The sequence below is a fragment of the Triticum dicoccoides genome, chromosome 3A (genome assembly GCF_002162155.2).
Source record: "Triticum dicoccoides isolate Atlit2015 ecotype Zavitan chromosome 3A, WEW_v2.0, whole genome shotgun sequence".
Taxonomy (NCBI): domain Eukaryota; kingdom Viridiplantae; phylum Streptophyta; class Magnoliopsida; order Poales; family Poaceae; genus Triticum; species Triticum dicoccoides.
The window spans coordinates 232,885,278-232,890,619 of record NC_041384.1 but is presented as its reverse complement, the minus strand read 5'-3'; positions in this window follow the sequence as shown (position 1 = coordinate 232,890,619).

The window sequence follows — 5,342 nt, the reverse complement described above, 5'->3', positions numbered from 1 at the left end:
CCATCAGATCCCAATTACCGGCCGACTTCATCGCCGAATGGACAGAGGCCGAACTCCCTAAAGAGTACGGCGCATATTCCAATTGGTTTATGTATTTTGACGGCTCCAAAATGTTGGCAGGGCTAGGAGCGGGAGTCGTGTTAACATCCCCCACTGGAGACATCGTCCAGTATGTACTCCAGATATTATACACAGACTCTAACAACACAGCCGAATACGAGGCCCTACTGCATGGTCTTCGGATGGCCATATCCATGGGCATACAATGCCTGGAGGTGCACGGGGACTCGAACCTCGCCGTATCTCAAATAAACGACGACTTTGACGCTAAAGATCCAAATATGGCAGCTTATCGTAATGCTGTATTAAAAATGTCGGCTCGGTTCGAGGGGCTTGAATTTCATCACGTCGCCCGAGAAAGTAACCAAGCGGCGGACGTTCTTGCTCACATCGGCGGTAAGCGCGACCCCGTACCACCCAACATCTTCCTGGAAAGGCTTTTCAAACCATCTGTGGTGTGGCAAGGGGAGGGTGGCAACAATATCCTAGATCCGAATACAACTCCAAATCCCAAACACACCGATAGTATCGGGGGCTCAGCCACCGAAGTAACACCGTCGGCCCATCTCATTATGGCAGTAATTGCTCCATGGACCGAACCTTTCTTGGCCTACATTAATAGGAAGGAGCTCCCCAAAGACCAGAATGAGGCTCGCCGCATTGTCCGGCGCTCGAAGGCCTACAAGGTTCACGACGGAGAGCTCTACAAGAAAAGTACCACCGGAGTACTTCAAAGATGTATCTCCGAAGAAGAGGGGCGGCAGCTTCTAGTGGAAATTCACGCCGGTCTCGGTGGACACCACGCTGCAGCTCGAGCTCTTGTTAGCAAGGCCTTTCGTACTGGGTTTTATTGGGCGATAGCCCGTGCAGACAGACATGACCTCGTCCAATGCTGCGTCGAATGCCAACTCTTTGCCAACCAAAGCCACATGCCCCCAACTGCCTTACAGACTATCCCCATCACTTGGCCTTTCACGGTCTGGGGACTGGATATGGTTGGACCCCTTAAAGGGGGAAGCCATAATAAAAAAATATCTGCTGGTTATGGTGGACAAATTCACTAAGTGGATAGAGGCTAAACCGGTCAAAACGGCTGAGTCCGACCCGGTGATAGACTTCAAGTCTGGTGTTGTGCACCGTTATGGTGTCCCACACAACATCATCATCGACAACGGCTCTAATTTCACAGCCGACGAGGTAAAAACTAGGTGTACTAATCTGGGTATTAAACTCAATTACGCCTCCGTCTACCACCCACAAACCAATGGTCAAGTCAAACAAGCCAACGGTCTTATTATGAGCGGCATTAAGCCCAGACTAGTGCGGTCTATGAAAGAATCATACAAGCACTGGGTTGAGGAGCTCGACTCCGTACTCTGGGGGTTGCGGACCACACCCAACCGAACTACCGGATACACACCTTTCTTCATGGTGTATGGCACAGAGGCCGCATTGCCCTGCGATATTATTCACGACTCACCTCGAGTGCGTATGTACGAAGAGAGAGAAGCCGAGCTTGATCGGTAGGACAGCCTAGATGCCCTGGAGGAGGAACGCGATGTCGCAAAAGCCCGTTCAACATTTTACCAATAGCAGGCTCGAAGGTATCAAAGCAGAGAAGTACGGGCCAAGACTTACAACGTTGGCGAACTCGTTCTGCGCCTGCCGGAGAAGAAAAAGGACAAACTCAAGCCCAAATGGGAGGGTCCCTCCATAATTGAAGAAGTTCTCACCGGAGGAGCATGCCATCTTCACGATTCATCAGACAATCGCCTCGATCCGAACCCCTGGAACGCGGCCAGACTCCGAAGATTCTATGCCTAGCGCAAATCCCCGTGTTCGTCTCCTCCTCCCATGTAGTTTCCATTATTTTTTCTCTCTTTTCTGATTACTTTCTTCTTTCTCGCTTTAACGCTTCGGTACGGCTAGACCGCACACCATTGACACATACATCTCTAAATATGTACGTCACTTGTACCTCGGGGCTTCTTGGATAGAGGTTCTTGTCATTCCTTGAGCATTAAGCTCCGCACATATGAGTTCTTCCATATGTACCTTTTCTTTTCCACTATATGCATCGATATGACTTATGTTTTGGCCAAGCTGGGTTGCCTGGCTCATGTGCTTATGCCCTACGTTCCCATTAGTTCGGATAGGGCATAAAGGGAGCACCTCTGCGATTGTTACTGCCGGGTCATCCAGATGTGTACCTCGGACTGGGTGAAGCCGAAAGCTAGCGTTCTTAAGGGAATATTTGGTCGGTGAATTAAAGATGTTTTATAAACTCACTCCATTGTGCACCCCCACAAGTTATACAAACTGTGGTGCGCGCATCACAATTCGGACATGTACATTAAATGCATGCACACCCGGGGAAAGGAACCCTTAACGGAACTATTCTCTCTGGAAGATGTTTCTTACGATATCAATGTAATATAACATATCTAGCCGGATACAACTTGTCTGTTCAAGCAACTATGACCCGTACGCCTAGTTTTCCAGGCATACCCCGGCCTATTCGGCCGCGACGGTATTCGGAAACACTCCGCACCTTCGGGTCCGAAGGTTGAAGCGAAAAGGTTTGCCATGACAAATGATATACAATTCATCTAGAGTTCCACATAATGAGGAAAGTACACAGTCATTTGGACTCGAACACTTCCTCCTCTACACCTTCCAACAAGCAGTCTAACTTACAATCCTGTTGGGAATATTTGGCGGCCACCTCTACTTGGTCATATACTAAACTAACAGGAATTTCTTCCCCATTTGACCCTAATGGTCCAACCCGGGCCATGTGATTTCGATCCAGCTTGGTATATCGCGTTTTCACCATGGCCCAGGCCTCTCGCGCGCCCTCTCGACAGGCTAATATCTTCCATAAGCGGATACGCCACCGCGCTCCCTTGAACAACTCTACAAGCTCCTCCATACTTCCTGGAGGGGAGGCGGAGGGCCATAAGGCCTTGGCAACGCTCCGCATGGCCAGCCGGGCATGCTCGTGCACTTGCGACAGTCTTTGCAGCAGATCACTCGATGATCCGGACACCTCCTCTTCAGGACGGCCTGTTAATATACCTGCAAACATGACTATATCAGTCCCATTTATCTCTGAACTACTCTAAAAATAGTTCGGACACATACTGAATATGCCGCCCCGCGGATTCTTGTTCTCCTTCATGGAATCGGCTAGCTGGGCTCGAACATCTTTCAATTCTTCACCCAATGCAGTGTTGGAATCTTGTATCTTGTTTTTCTCGTCTCTGAAGCGGGTCAGCACATGCTCGCCTGCGGCGCGTTGCCTTTTCGCCTCTTTTTCTCCCTCTTGGTGATCTTCAACTTCTCTTCAATTTGATCAGACGACCCTATTATGCGATCAGCAGCAGAATTAGCATGGTTGGTATACAATTATTGTTCCTTGATGGAGGGGAACACTACCAGAAGACGACTTCTTGACGTTTTCCAGTTCGGCAGTAGCAGCATTTAGCTGCGCCCGGCACTGCTCCAGCTCCTGGGCTAGCAAGCAATTCTTCTCTGTAAGGACATGGTCGTACAACGATCCTTAAATCAGTTGTGCCAACTGCTTTCAGTCTCGGGGGCTACGGGCATATGTTTATCCTTTTTTGACAAAGAAAACTTACCTGCACATCTGTCAGATATTGCTTCGTGGCTCTTCTAAGCCCATCTCGAGCAGCTCGGATGTATGCATTGCCCGAGCTAAAGGCATTAAAAGCCTCCTCTGAGAACTTGGGGTCCCACGGGATAGCCCCGCAGCGCCGATGGTTCATGGCACTCTCTACCTCCGAGTTGGTGACGGACATATTTTCCGAACCCTCGGCCGAAGGACAGTCCGACGTTGTTCCTGCACCGGCCCCAGTCTCCCCGATGGGATCTAAATCCCGGTTGTTGGGAACACCACCGACCAGGTCCTCGGACATAGTTCGGTGAACCTTCTTCCTATAACCAAACAAACACATGAGTCACAGTCCGATGCGGCTGCTGAAAAGCATGTTTATCCGTACCTCCTCGATGAAGGCATGGTTGTGTCTTCACTCGCCTTCCTCTTCGAAGGCTTGCCCAACGCGGGAGCCGATCTCTTCGAAATCGCCGAACGTCTCCCCTGTGAAACACGATACAGTGCGGTGGATGAGGCAGAATAAGAGCACTCTTTTAGAGAAGGTGTTTCTTAATTGTTTACATGTGAAGCAGGAAGAAGGCCAGGGTAATCGGCGGTGATGGCCACTTCTATGCCATGATAGCTTGTCTGGTAAAACACTTCCTCCGCAAGCACCACGAATATATCCGTATCCTCTTCAAACCCAGGATCCAGCTCCCGGTTGTGGATCTCCGACTGTGGGGCAGGACTATGAAGTCCTTTGGTGACCTTCCGCCAATGCTATCATAAAAAACGGACTTGAAATTTATCAAAAGTAATTTGGAAGTGAAATGAGTGGAATAGAGGGGCTGAGACTTACCCAACTAGGAGGATCATACATAGAATACCCATTTCTGCGCTTAATGTGAAGAAACTCCTCTTCCTCCCCTTTAAAAAGCTCGTCCAATATTTTGGCCAGAGCGGCGGGGGTATCCGGACCCTTCCGGCCATAGCAGGAGGCGTCATCCTCTTCATTGTAGTGCCACATGGGCAGCCCTCTGTATTGTAGCGGCTGAACCCCTCGCACTATGGAGGTCGCCATTACCTTGATTATTGTGAGTCCGGACTGAACGAGCATCTTTATCTTGCTCATAAACTAGCGAACTGCTGCGCTGTCATCCTCTTCAAGACTCCGGGGACGCCAACTGTGGCGTTTCTTCAGCGGAATGCTCGCAAATTCAGGAAGACCCTTTCAAGCTGGGTCAAGAAGCGCGACGTCCTCGATATAGAACCATTTGGAAGGCCATTCTTCGGGTGCCTTCCTTGGTGTGCCGGACAGATATCCGCTATCGGCGATACGCCATACTTCGGCTCCGCCCACTTCAAATATTGACCCCTCATGATTACACAGGACAAGACAGAATAACTTCCTCCACAGCTCGAAATGAGCCTCGATACCCAGGAATAATTCATAGAAGGCGACGTAACCCGCAATGTGCAGAATGGAGGCAGGGGTGAAGTTGTGCAGCTGGAGGCCATAGTATTCCAGAAGCCCTTGGAGGAACGGATGAATGGAAATCCAACACCCCTTAGCAAGTAGGGAATGAAACATACTCGCTCTACCCCGGATGGATTGGGAAGTCCTCTGCCTGAATCTCACCATTGAAGGAATCTAACCCCGCTCGAA